The sequence below is a fragment of the Larus michahellis genome, chromosome 10 (genome assembly GCF_964199755.1).
Source record: "Larus michahellis chromosome 10, bLarMic1.1, whole genome shotgun sequence".
Taxonomy (NCBI): domain Eukaryota; kingdom Metazoa; phylum Chordata; class Aves; order Charadriiformes; family Laridae; genus Larus; species Larus michahellis.
This window is the reverse complement of record NC_133905.1, coordinates 3,050,394-3,064,390: the sequence shown is the minus strand read 5'-3', so window position 1 is coordinate 3,064,390 and position 13,997 is coordinate 3,050,394.

The following is a 13,997-nucleotide window of genomic DNA, read 5'->3' as shown; positions in this document are numbered from 1 at the left end:
AACGGTTCTGTTATCAGATGGAGCATTTCCTTCATCAGTGTTAATATCCATGTAGTGAAACAATGAAAGGGCTTCCTATCAGTTCCAAATAGGACGTGAAAAGCTCTCAGCGTTAAGAGTAGAGGATGCTGGAATAGGGCAATGGGAAACGCCTGAGTCACTGAAATGCCTCTTTGATTCCATGAGGCTGATATGTTCAAAAGGGAAGAAGAAAAAAATAAAAAGAGAGAGAGCGGAGCTAGTTAATGATCTGCAGGACAGAGGACAGGAAGGGCCAGTGCTCGCAGCGTGGGCCCTGCAGAGGAGGGGAGGCAGAGGGACGTCTGGCAAGGGCTTTGGAAAGTGGAGAGTGCAGCAGGGAGCAGAGTGCAGTGAGCTGCCGGCTTTGTTTTCGGAGAGGGGGGAGGCACGAAGGAGACAGCCTTCCCCAGACTAACCCTCTGCCCCTCATCCCGCTGCCTCTTGGCCGCTGCACGCCAGCTTTGTCCCACCTCGCCCGAGCGCTGCCCGCCCTGTGATCCCGGACCACAGCAGGGCTGTGCAGCGCAGCACGGTGTGGGGCGAGGAAACGTGGGGCCAGGGCAATGCTCTCCATCAAAAACTGGAGGGGCTGAATGCGTCCCCGATGCTCTGTGGGGGTGTAGGACGTAGGGGTATCTTTACATACCTCTTTTTGCACTGGCACACGCAGCTGGGGTGAAGCCGCTGGATGTGCATGGAGGGGCTGCTCTCACGCTCTGGTGAGCAGCATCAGCAGCACCACAAGGTTATCCTGGAGACTCCAGGTGCGCAGCGGCAGCATCCTCCATCCCGTGTGCGGGAAACTCACCTGCAAGCTGCCCCTGCAGCCTGTGGCATGTATGCTGTCAGTCCAGCTCTTCTCAGGGCTGATGAGCTGCAAAGCAAACTTTTGAATCACTGTGATTTAATGGTCCCTCCAAGCGCTGCAGACTTGGAGTAGGGCGGGGGTAAAACTGCTTTGCAAAGCACCCAAGGTCACCAGCCCGCAGCACAGAGGAGTTGACCCTTTCCATTGCCTGTTGGCCCAGCTGGAGGACGTGCACAGACGCTCGTGCCGGAGCCATGCGCGCAGGCAGGAGCGAGGGATCTGCTGAGATCGGGCAGCACCTGCCGTCCTGGGACAGGAGGAGCAGGATATCCCGAGCCCGCAGAAATCCCTGGCCTGGCGCGGGGCAGGCAGCCAGGGCAGCGCGGTCGCTGGCCGCTCTGCTGCTGGGACTGAAGGTCTCCCTGCCTGTCCCCGCTGGCCAGGTGTAAATCTCAAGGCCACCAAACAAACACACAGGCTGTGATTTGGGCCAGGTCAGGGGCGGTGAGCAGATTGTTTTTTTTTTTTTTGCTATTACAGGAAAAGCTGCAAATACTTTTGAAGTAACCTGTTTTCTCTCCCTGTTTTACAAACCATCCCCAGTCTCCTGCAGGCAAACACCCTATCGGGCGTAATAGCAACTGTCTCGCTCTCCTTCCTGGGGAAATTCCTCAATGAAAGGAGTTAGAAACCGCAAAAAGAGGGAGCTGGGGGAGAGGAGGAGGTCAGATTTTGCCTTGGTAAGAGCATTTGGCACTGCAGAGCTCCGCAAACAGAAAACCCTTCTGTCAGGAGGAGGTTTCTCCCTGCCATGGAGGGCTGTACGCAAGGGGCATGGCTGCTCCCTGTGCAGGCTGATGGAGCAGAGCACACCCAAAATCTCTCCTCTCCTGGCTGCAAGGCCACAGGCAGGAGGTGTGGAGGTGTTCCCTCGCCAAAAGGCACGCAGGAGTCCCTGCGAACCCACTCTACAGGTTTGTGTCCTGTCCTCCATCCTGGCTTGCCCAGGAGATGCATCTGGCTCCCTGCTTCCCTCGCTCCGTGGGCAGCCCAGCCCCACAGAGGCCAACCTCCGGGCGATGCGCAGCACCCGCCATCCCGCTGCGGCTCCCATTCCCACATGGGACAGGGCTGCCCTTTGTGGCCGGCGAGAGGAGAAGCGATGAAAAGCCAGGGGGAGGGTGCCAGGGCTGGAGGGAGCCCAGCGCTGGGGGTGAGGGCGGCTGGGGAAGGCTCGCACACAAAGGGCCGTCCTGTCTTCACACCTGCGGGGCGGCCGGGGCGCTGACAGGGCGGGTAACGCCACTGACAGAGGCACGGCACTGGCAGATAGCGGCAAGGCTCTTCAAATAACAGCAAGCGGCACGGTGACAGGAGACTTGCCCGGGCTTGACTGCACAGGGGAAGGTGGCCGCTGTGAGCATGGGTTGGGGACAGTGCTGGGGACCCTAAGAAGGGAAAAGGGGAGGTCGGGCAGTTGCCTCTCCTCCTCCGTCTCTGCAATGCTGAAGCCAAGACAGTAATTTGGTGTTTGCTGGGATGTGTCTCGGCCAGGCTGTTTTCTACCAGTGTGGGAGAAATAGGTGGCCTGTGTGAGCAGGGGATGGAGCCAGGTCTTGGGCAAAGGCTTGGAGAGGCTCTCAGAAAAGGCTCCCCCCATCTTCACCTCCTTGAAAAATATACAGCAGACCCCAGGCCATTCATTGGGTCTTTCCAAGAGTTTGCTGAAGTCCCAAATCAGGAATCACCGTGGGCTTCCAGCTGCTTTTCCTACTAGTCAGGTGTGACTGTGTTTGAACACACAGGCATGCTGCTCCCTTGGCTTTCTGCGTCTTATCCAGGGCATGTTTACACTCAGGACTGGAGGCAGTCCCTGGCTGGGGCTGGGGTCCTGTGCATATCAGCATGGTTGAATTCAGCAAGGTTTTGCCCCTACCGCACTTTGGTGGGTTTCAGCATGGGGTTGTGGTGGGTACCCATCACCAGAAGGTGATGAGCCCAGGGTACCCAGCCCTTTCCTTACAGCGTGCACCAAACCGCGCTGCTTCTAACCTCAAAGTACCACTGTTGCCTCTGCTGGGAACGAAGTAGCCCAGGGCTGTGACACTTCTCTTGCTCCCCAGGGGGGACCAGAATCCCTCAGGAGCTGGGGGGCCCCGTGCTGTGGAATCACCTTCTCCTGTTGGGATGCTGAGGTAACATCTCCCTTGGGTCCTGCACCCTCCTGCCTGTTGTCACCGGTGCAGGGCCATCAGTGCCCGCTTCTCACATTCCCCAGTGCGTGTGGGGGGTGAACAGGGGTTAGGGATGCTGGAGGAGGAGCGGGAGGGGGAGAGGGTCCGTGCATTAGAAAGCAGGTTGTAGACTTAAGCAGCTTTAACGTGCCTTTGCACAGCTTGACGTCCCAGCCGCTCTGGGCACAGCCGGGCCGGGGCTGAGCCCCGGGTGCTCCCGGCAGCCGCCGTCCCCCGGCCGCGGGCAAAAGCGGGCGGATGGTGCCCTCCTGCGGCCCCGGCCCCGGGCTCGCCTCCATCCCGGAGCGCGGCCCAGGGCGGGGACCCCCCCCAGGCTTGTTGAACCAGGCTCAATTTGGATATCTCTTCTGTTCTTTTAATTTGTTTGTCGGGATGTTTTTCCCTCCTCCGGCCCCTGCTTTTCCCTGGCTTCCCATCTGCTGGACTCCCACCTCTGTACGGCAGCCAGGGGACGGCCGAGACTCTGCGCAGGCATCGAGCAGCTCCCGCACTGCTCGGCCAGACCTTTCTCTGGAGGGGAGGTTTGGGGTCCCTGCAGCCCCATCCTCATCCCCTGGATCCCCCTCGGGACCCTGAGCCTGGCAGGCTCCCACCCAGGGGGTGGCAACAGACCCTCGTCTTTAGGTTGAGGGAATCTGGGAGCCACCCAGCCCCGGGTGGGCAGTGAAGGGGGGACATAAAGGGATGAGGTGGCCCTGAGAGGAGCCTGGCGGGACAGGCTTCTTTGGCTGGGCTCTGTTCGGTGCATGGGTGTCCCCATTGCTCGGGCCCTGAGCACAACCCAGAGTGTCCCTTTCCTGTCCCAGCTGGGAAGGGCTGGGTCCCTGCCAGCTTTCCTGTTTGTGTTACACCCCACCGCTCCCCAGCAGCCTGTCCCTTACAGGGTGGGGGGCAAGGGCAGCGGTGCTCCCCGGTGTGCCCCCCGTGGCTGGCAGGGCACTGCGACCCTGCTCCCTCCTGCTGGGACCCTCTGCATCCCCCTGAGCCCCCGCAGGAGGGGCATGGAGGAGTATCTGGGCCAGGCAGATTAGCTTCTGCCGAGGTCTGAGCAGCCCCAGAGCCCCTTGCAAGCATCCCTGAGCCACTGGTCCTTGTGGCCCTGGGGAGAGCAACGGGCAGATCCCAACAGTGGCTTGCGGGAGCTTTTCCCCTCCAGCTGGGTTTTGCTGTGACAGGGGAAGGGGGAGACAATGGGCTCGGCGAGCTCCCTCCAACAGGCTCTGCCATCCCGCCTGCGCACTCGCACCAGACCAGCGGTGAGAGATGCCTCCTGGAGCTGTCAGGGGATGACAACGGAGGACAGAGGCTCCCAGCCCTGCCCTGCAGATGGGCTGAGGCAGGGCTGCCTTCAAAGCAAAGCGTGGGTGCTCCCCGGCCTGCCGGGATTAGAAAGTTAAGGGCTGGCATTGTTTTCTCAGGTCCAGAGCGGGTGGATACCAGGTAGGATTAGTCTGGCAAAGCTTCCAAATGTGCTCAAAGGGGCACAATAGGACCTTGAAGAGAAGAAGCTGCACTGATGACAGGCGAGCGGAGCATCTCTCAGCAGCCTCTGCCTCCTGACGCAGGCGGGATGCGCTTGGGGCAGGTGCTGCTGCTTTGCAGCTCCGTCTCTGCCAGGACACCCTTCCCGTGTGCCCTGGCATCCCCCAGGACCACTGGTCCTGCGGGCAGGCAAACGGGGCGCAGGGCTCTCTGTGGCAGGGGAGAGAGGAGAGGTGACGGCGGTGAGTGATCTCGGTGTCTCTCTGCTGCCAACAGCCCAGGTAACCCCTGCGAGTCCCTCAGGGTCTGTCCTGCCCATCTCTGGCTGCGGAAAGGGGTCGAGCCCTTTCCCCCAGGATGCATCTCCTCGTGGAGCGTGATGGTACCTGTGTCGCTGCTCAGATATTTGCTTCTCCAGTTTTCAGTTTTATAAATTATATTTGGCTCAAGAAGAACTAAATGCACCGTTGAATTTGGGGGAGTCTGACAGTACCTTGGGGCAGAGGGAGCTCACTGTGGCACGGAGCAATCCCTGTGGCAGCCAGCTCTTTCCCAGGGTGTCTCTCTGCCATCAGGGAGCTCCGGAGCCCCCTGGGATTATGGGATGGGACATGCGTGCAGACATCAGCAGAGCCTGGGAAAAAAGGGGGGGGCGTGCAGGTAAACAGGCAATGCACGCTTAGGGGTTATTTGTTCTTTTTGGTTTTGTTTAATAATTTACAATCAGGAGCAATTAGAAGCTAAAACCTGGAGAGCAGCAAAACCCCTGCTTTGCTGGGTTGCTGCTCCCCAGGGTTTCCCCACCCAGAGACCCACACCAGCACCGCGGTGGCAGCAGTGTGCTCTGGCGCAGCTGTAGAAAGTGTGGTCGCAGGGGGACTGGCAACTGGTGTGGGCAGCCAGTTGCTGGGTGGCACCTCCAGCCTGAAAACATGGCCTTTGTGGGCTTGGGTGGGGGGCCCAGGCCCCCTCGGAGGGCTGGAGGACGGGCAGGCTGGATGCGGCCCCAGCAGCAGGGCTGCGGGGAGGGTATTGCCCATGGGGATGCTGCTTCCCCGGGGCACGAGGCAATGCTCCGAGCAGCCCCTGGGCAGGCTGGAGCCTGTGCCCGTACAAGGGATTTCCCAGAGCCGCTCTCCTGCTCTGTCCGGGCCCTTTTGTGCCTGCCTAGTCACGTTCCTTCTTACCAGATCTTTGATGAAGCCTCAGTCAACAGCAGACAAATTTAACGGAGTAGAAAGGTGTACCTGATCAGAGCTGGGGAGGCTGGCAAAGGAGTGCCAGGGGCATTTACTGCAGCGTAAAGGGCTGCTCCATCAGTGAGCTGCAGTGATTGCCCGGGCTCCTTGCTGAAACCACAGCTTCGCCCGGCAGCACGCAGCACCAGCGTTTGTTCGTCTGTGATAACTTATTAGCTCCGATAACTCGTTAAGTGGTGGGGAACTTTGAGCGCATGCTGTCACCTGCCTGGCCCAGCTCCTCCAGTGTGGGTCACGCGTGGGCTTGGCACCATCGCACTCTGCGACAGCGGGGCTCACACAACTGTGCCCGGGGGAGGCAGGTCTGCGCTGTGCCGTGGGTGCATCTGAGCTGCCGGGAGAAGGCAGACAGCCACCATGGAGCCTCCGCCTTGCTCACGGCCTGCCACGTGCTATCTGAAGTGCTGCAAACCAGGCTGAGAACCGAAGAGGCTCAACACAGCTCGGGCTTCTTACCCACCTGGCCCCAGGATGGCTGGCCTGGAGCAGAGACTCCAGACCCGCTCTGGGCTCTCTTTGGGGAGGCTGCAGGGGATCTCACTGTCAGCACGGTCTCACGGAGCAGCCGGAGCATCCGTTAGGCTGCGCGGGGCTGGCGTGCCGTGTTTGTGAAACGCGCCGTGCTTGCGGTTGACCAGAGCACTGAAATAAGCCCGGCCGGAATTGGTGCACTGCTCTGTATCCTGATGTGGTGAGCAGCTCCGACCGGCGAGGGTGGGGGCAGCCCCACTGGGGAGACTGGTGTCAGCGGGACCGTGGAGACTTGGCAGCACCGGCACGAGGACCATGCGCAGGGCCCCGCTGGCGCCCGGAAAGCTCAGCCTGGCACTAACGGAACTGTGATAAAAATGAACGTGACCAGGACAGCGGCGCGGGGGAGATTAATGTCAGATTGTCAGAGGGGAGGAAACTAAAGCGGACAGCACTCAAACAGATACTGGAGCGCGCTGGGGGGGCGAAGGGGGTAGATGCTGGTTTTCCCGGCATTGCTGTGTCTGCAGATCTACATCCCCCCCTACAGCCTTCGGGGAGAGAGGAAGGGATGAAGGGTTTGCCTGAAGCACGTGCATTACCCTTGCCAACCCCTGTCCCGCAAATCCCCCCATCTCAGACCCTTTTGTACCGGCCTGAGCACTAATGTGAGCAGCGCTTGCTGCCTGACATATTGCTGCACATCTCTTGTGGGTCCCTGCTCAGGCCGCAGGAAAAAAGCTCTCCTCGTCATTGCTATCAGCTGCTCCGGCCTCGCCTGCGTTGCCAGAGAAGGTCGGTTGGACAGTGTTTCCCACACTGCCCGGTCCCCTGGTATCACCACGGCTTCTCCAGGACTCCACAGCTTCTCCAGGACCCTTCAGCTTCCAGTTGTGCAGGTACAAGAGCCTCTCAGAGGCCTCATTTGCTCCATCACCTTTGGTGACCCCGGTGGTGGTTTTCTCTCCAGCCTTGCTCTCTCAGCTGCTCCGCCAGGCAACCTTCGCATCTGCTGGGTCACACGCTCTTTCCCACCTGACTGAGGCAATCGATGCCCCCAGCCAGCCCCCAGTGCATCACCTTCCCTCCTCTGCCCCAGGTTCTTTGTGTGTCTCTCCTAGGGGTGTATCCAGCCTTTCAAAACTGCCCGTGGCATTGTCCCAGACAAAAATCTCAGCAGAGAAAAGGCGGCCGCAAACCAGAGCTTAACCAGCCACAGGAGCTGGGCTCCAATGGGGCCGTGTCCACCCTGTTGGCACCCAGCATCCCTCCAATTCCTGCCCTGCATCCCTCTCCGCGTGCAGAGCCTGGGGTTTGGCTCTGCGCCGGCCCGGCTGAGCCAGCAAAACCCCTCAAAACCCCGAACCAGGGTGGGCAGAGGCGGGGGAACGAGGTTCCAGCTGCAGGAGGTGCCTCTGTTCTTCCCCGTGTCCCCGCGGCCGGTCGCGGTCGCGGTCCCGGTCCCGCCGTGGCCCCGCGGTGGCCCTGCGGCGGGGCGAAGCGCGGGCCTGCAGGGACACCTGGTGGCTGCCGGCTTCGCTGCGGCCCCGGGGAGCTGTGGCGGGGGGACCCTCCGCCGGGCAGGATTTGCACCCTGGGGAGCGGCGACAGCGATGGGACACGCGGCGGGGACGGGCCGCCGGGGAGCCGCGGCGGGGAATCGCCACCTTCGACTCCTGGGGTACGGCTGGGGGGGGGACGGGAGCTCGTTTTATGTGCAGCATCTCCCGAGCAGCCGCAGCTCCTTCTTTTCCGCCCTAAGAAGAAGGGGAACTAAAGACTTTCCCTTCCCCTGGGCTGGGTGAAGAGCCAGGGAGAGGCAATTTCTATCTCAGCCCTTTTTTGGTTTGGTTTCCTTCTCCCCTCCTTGCAGGTCTGCGGGGGGAGCGGAGGGATGGGCTGGCTGCAGGCACGTGTTCGTGTGCCGACTGAGTTACAGCGAAGGTGATGCTTGCTCCTCTTTGTGGAGTTGGAGGTGGCCAGTGCCGGTGTGGGAGCAGACCCCCCAGGCACAAACAGCAGTGATGGGTGACAAAAACCATCTTATGTGAGCAATGAACGGCGACTCTTGCAGGAGCTGGGAGCTGAGGCGCGAGCGTGTGCGGTGCCCATCTGTCTCCGCTGCCCTTGTTCCCTCGCCATCTTGGTTGGGCAACCAGGGATGTTGAACGCAGGTGGTGAAAATCAATGTCCATTTGCAAGTCATTAGCAAAGAGTAAGGACGACAAATTTCAGCCCTGCCCTCCAGCAGATTCGTTGCCTGTTCATAAAGCTGCCCTGTGGAGGCACCCTGTGGCATGGGTGCCCGGTGTCCCAAAGGTAGCAAAAGCTCCTGCCTGCTCTGCTCCTATGTCACAGGGATGTCCCAAGGCCGAGGCCACACCAACTTTTATGGGCAGAGCTTGCCCGGGACACCGCACGGCCTGTGCCAGCGAAGGCAGGGGGCACTGCGGGCGCAGGAACCAGCAGGGACGGGGCGAGGAGGGAGGGCAGGCAGGCTGCAAGCCTGGGCTTCTGCCACCTCCTCCTCCTGTGTTCCCAGCTCCTGCGGGACGAACTGGCTGCTGCTTACTGGCCACCTGCGGAGGCGATGCTGTTCCCCTGGCCAGGCCGCTCTCCGGCTGTTGGCCAGGATAAAGCAAAGGGGTTTTCGCATCCACCAGCCTGGTGGGGATCCACAGCCTCACTCAGAGGGGAGGTTCACTCATTCATTTATCAGGATGATGCTGAGTCCTGCAGCTCCTGCGGTTCTGTCCCGCCAGTTCGTTTTCAAACAAGCCAGGTTTTATGTATCCCAAAGAGCAGCCCCTGCTATCAGGGACCAGTTTATCCAGGACGGCGAGCTCTGTTAGGATGCTCACTCTGATGCTCTAGTTCTATTACTCCTTTTTGAGCGTTAGCACCTAAGTAATTCACCTCCCCCAGTGCTGGTACTCACTTGATCCTCCATATCCGAGCTCGCACCTTGTCCCTGCTAACTGCTGCTAACCCACACCGTGTTTGCTCTTTGAGCACCGCCTCCTCTAAATGCTCCTCCTCAGCCCCCAGTGAGTTCCTCCAGCTTGTAGGATCTCCCCTGGTACCGCAGGTTACGTTAAAAGTGTGTTGGCATAAACGTCAGTCCCCCAAGCAGGAAAGTGTGATCTTGGCTGCCTGGGACCCCGCATCAGCGGCAGCACAGAGTAGGGAGCAGAGGTGTGTTCCCGGTGGCTGGCCATGGGTTTGCCCTAATCCTTACCGGTGTGCAAGGAACAGAGGCGGGGGGGGATAGGGATGAGTCCCCTTCCACAATTGAGGTAAGGAGGGGTGCGCTTCTGTTGCACAGCCCCTGGGGGAGCCAGGTGAACCAGGTGCCTGCTGGAAAACTACCCTTGGAGGAAAATCCATCCAGGGATTTTGGTGATAAGTTGCCTGTGACCCTCACCCTGCGCAGCTGGCTCTGGCTGAGGAGAGCAGTCTGGTGTTTAGGAGCTGCATCCCCGGGGGCTGGCTCTCATTGCCGTTTCCTTCACCGGTCCCTTTGGCTCTTTGCATGGCAGGTTTACCAAAGAGGTGCTGAGCATCATTTTCCCCGGTCCCACTCTGAACCATTGCCACTGTGATGCTGCTCTGGGGGCAGAGAGCACGAAAATTTCATCCTGGGAGGATACTTGGTAAGCCAGCATCTTTGGTCTTCAGTCCAAGCCCGGCAAGCCCTGGATCACCCCAGTTTGGATCAGTTCAAGAGTCAGAGGACAAGAAGTGCCATGGGCCCTTTTGCTTGTGTAGCTGCCTGAGACTCATCCTAATGATGAGCTCCAGGGCAGAGCCTTGCAGAGCCGCCCAGTAGCCTCGTACAGCCAGGAACTGGGAAGTATGGGGAGAGAGGACCAGGTTGTGTCCCCCAGCAGGTGGATGTGGCAGGGCTGGGTGATCAGAGGCACGATGACATGGAGGCAGCCAGCAGAGCCCGCATGCCCGGGCCAACATCTCCTCTCGGTGAGAACCCAACACGACATGCAGTGTGGCTTCTGGTTTACCTGTGAGCTTGCCGCTTCTCTGCTGCCTACCTCTGTGCTCTCAGAGGTGTCAGGAGTGGGGGTCCTCTCTTTTTTGAGTGTCTCATGCCATGCCGAACTCAGAGGCATGGGATGCTCTCAGGTTGCTCTTCGCTCAGGTCAGCTTTCTCCAGCCTATGGCTGTAGGGCTGACGCAGTTGCATCCCTGCTGGCCAAGCAATGCTCTGCATCTCATGGCTCTGCCACATGGGCCACCGCCATGTGCAGCCCTTGTGTCCCCATGGGAGGAGGATGCTCCCCGCTGCCCATGGAGCCCCTGACACAGCAGTGGCTTCAGGCTGGGCACCACACAGAGATCCGCGGGTGGCACCCATGGGGGATGTCCCCTGAGCTAAAGCCATCAAAGCCGGGTCTCGCCCACCACCACAGGTGAGGCCCACATGGTCCTGGCGGAGCTTCTCCAGCCATGCTGTGCACGGCCGCTGCCCTCAGGAGGAGGAGGCAGCTCAAAGGCACAGCATAAGGCTCGGCACAAGATGGCGGTGGGGCTGGGCAGGGAGGACGGGGGTCCTGGTGGGCCCGCTATGGCCCCAGCGGGGTGGGCCACCTCGGCCGCGCCTGGAGACCCTGGGGTGGCCCCGGAGGAGCTCCCCGGGCCCGGGGGACGTTTCCTGTTTGCTGCCCGCGCTGAAGCATCGGCCCTTCAACCGCCGCCAGTCCTCCGCTTCCGGCAGGGGCTCCCGCCCGGAGCCCCCCTGCACTATCAGCTCGCCAGATGCCTTTTTCAGGATACTGTGGTAAAACTGTGCCGGGCAGGCGCTGTCATTTGGGGTTTTCTCTCATGTCAGCCTTGAAGACAAATTGGACAAGGAGGAGCGAGAGGGGGGGGAAAGAAAAAATAATAAATTTAAACCAAGAAAAAAAAAAAAAAAAAGAAAGAAAGAAAGATGCTCGCTGCCGTCCTCAGCCAGGGCTGGCCCATGCACCAGCGTGGCAATGGGTCCCCCAAGCGGCGGGGCCGGCGGTGGGCTGGGGCCGGGGCAGGCGGTGGTGGCCACCATGGCGGTGCGGCCTCCCTGGGCGGTGTCGGCCTCTAGTGGCGGCAGAGGCCGTGAGGTGCCATGGTGGCACTGTGGGCCCCGTGGGCACCACCAGCGCCATGGGCACCTTCTCTCATCCCTCCTGGCACTGCAGCCTGCTGGGATGTGGTCCTCCAGGTGCTGCCACCCGGTGGGACATGGTCCTCCTCTGGGACACGGCCTGCCCTGCGCTGGCAAAGGAGCAGGAGCTGCGAGAGGGGGGATGAGACACCCCAACACCTCTCAGCCGGCGGCCTGCGGTGACCCCAAACCAGCTGGGTGCCCCTGGGCCACTGGTCCACAGCCACCAGATGGGGCTGAGCAGGATGGACTTGGGACGGCGGGAGGGAAATGACGAAAGAGCACGTGGGGAAGTCTGTCTGTGGGGCTGCGCAGGGGCTGCCAGCTCTGCCATGGGGCTGGGGTACCCAAGGCGTTGTGCCCCGCTGCCGGGGCTGGTCCGTGGACAGGCGAAGGGTGGCAGAGCAGGGATGCTGTTTAACCTGGGAGCTCACCAAAACCCCCTGTGCTGGTGCGGGGTGTGCAGGGGTGCGCAGGGGTGCGCATGCGGGTGTGCGGGGTGCGCATGGGGGTGTGCAGGGGTGCGCGGTCCCCGAGGCTGTAGCTCAGCAGGTAGCACTAAAGCGCAGCTGCGCTCATGGCGCCCGGTACGTGCTCCGTCTCTGCCTCCCGGTGAAGTGGCGGGGTCAGGTGGGCTGGAAGAAGCGTTGCTAAACCCGGTGGGCTTTCAGATGCGCTTCCTCAGAACGTACGGAGACGTGGCAACTCCCAGAGCCGACCGCAGACCTGCAGGCTTTGCTCCCAGTTAAGCTTGGTGATTTTATTTGGTTAGACGAAAAGAAATAAATAAATAAGATGGTTGGTCCCTGGGGAGCAGAGAGGAGGTGTCAGCATGGGGAGGGGAGACAAGGTCGATGGCACAGAGATAGAACTGGGCTATCCCCACCCACGGAGGATGGATGGGGGGCTGGCTAGGGCCGGAGGGTGTGGGTGGGAGTTCCACCGCACCTGACTATAAAACACAATTTTTCTCACCAGCCCCCGAGTTGGAGCATCCACTGGAGGACGGGCTGGACCTGCTGGGCGGGTCTTCAGTGGAGGACTTTCAGCGAGAAGTCAAAGAGGGAGAAGTTGTTCTCTGGCTGCCCGGGACGCCCAGGAGAAGGTTGGGGTGTGGGTAGCACCCTGGTGAGAAGGGGAGCTGCGGGGAGGCAGGGGGGAGCGGCGGGAAGGCGGGGGGAGCTGCGTGCCAGCCCGTGCGAGGCAGGTGGCTGCGCTGAACTGGGGACCTGAAATCATGGCTGCTCGCTTTCGCTGGCAAATCTTGCATTTGTGTGGTTTCCTTTTCCTCCTTCTACGTATACTTTTTTTTTCCCCCCCTTCTCTCTTCATTTCGTTCCCTTTGCTGCGGAGGTAAATTTCAGCCCTTCCAACTTTTTGGTTCCAAACTCTGCACAGGAGCAAAACTAATCACGGAGTCCCAGCAGGGCTCAGCTTTAATTACCTGTGAGATGTTAATCTGCTGGAGGGTTTTGCATGCTCCTTTATCAGAGCCTTCCTTTTCCTTCTGCTTCTGCAATTACCCTGGCAGATGCCTCCCTACTCCTCGCAGCTTCCCCAGGCTATTTTTTCCTGAACAAGATCACAAGTGAACTTCCTAGCCCAGAAAAGCTTCTGGGCAGAGCAGCAGAGACAAAGCCCAGTCCTTTTGCAGCTCTCAGCCCTCTCTTGAAGGCCTGGCTGTTTTCAGAGGCGGCGGCAGGATGGAGGTTGTCATCTCCATCAGCTTGGGATTCCCCCTGCCCACAGGTCTCAGGTTAGATGGCCACGAGCACAGCTGAAGGGAAGAGGAGCCCTCATGCTTGGATTCCTTGGTGGCATTGCCTACATCCCTGCCCAACGTTGGCTGTGATGCTTTGGGAACCTGCTGACTCCAGTTCCCCACGCTTGATGAGCTGCCAAGCCTGGAAGAAATAAGGAATATCCTTGGAAAGCAGCAGCTGGAGTTCAGGCAGATCCCGAAGGCAGCCAGAAATGGTGCCAGCAAGAGCAGCCCTGGCCAGGGACCTGCTGGACTGGCCCTGATGGCAGAGGACAGCGTGGTTACACTGGCTGAAGGACGCTGCAGGACCAAAGCAAGCACAGCCTGAGCCACACAGAGGAGAGACTGAGCTCCCTGGTGGCTCTCCTGATGATGATCCTGCAGCAGCTCCTTCCTAGGATCTCTGTCCTCAGCAGGCACCTTGGGACACACATCTGGCAAGGGGCTGCTTTTCTGCTTGTCACTGGGGTCTGAGCAGGGAGACGATTTTGAAACCTCCTTGGATGCATTGATGGTTTGGAAAACCCAGCCACAAGAGAGAATTTGAGGTCAGATCCCCTTGAGCCCTCAGAGCCAAAGCGGAGGATGGCAGAAGATGGACAGCTGATTGCCTTCCTGACCCAAAACCCCTCCCCATTCTTCCCCCACCCCATGGATTGGAGGCTGCCCCCTTTAAATTCAGCAGAGACAAGCAGCTGCAGCCCTAATTAATGCATTTGTTGCTATCAGGTGCTGTTGCTCTCTGGCTCTCCTCTGGTTCCTGCAGACCCTGAGCTCCTGG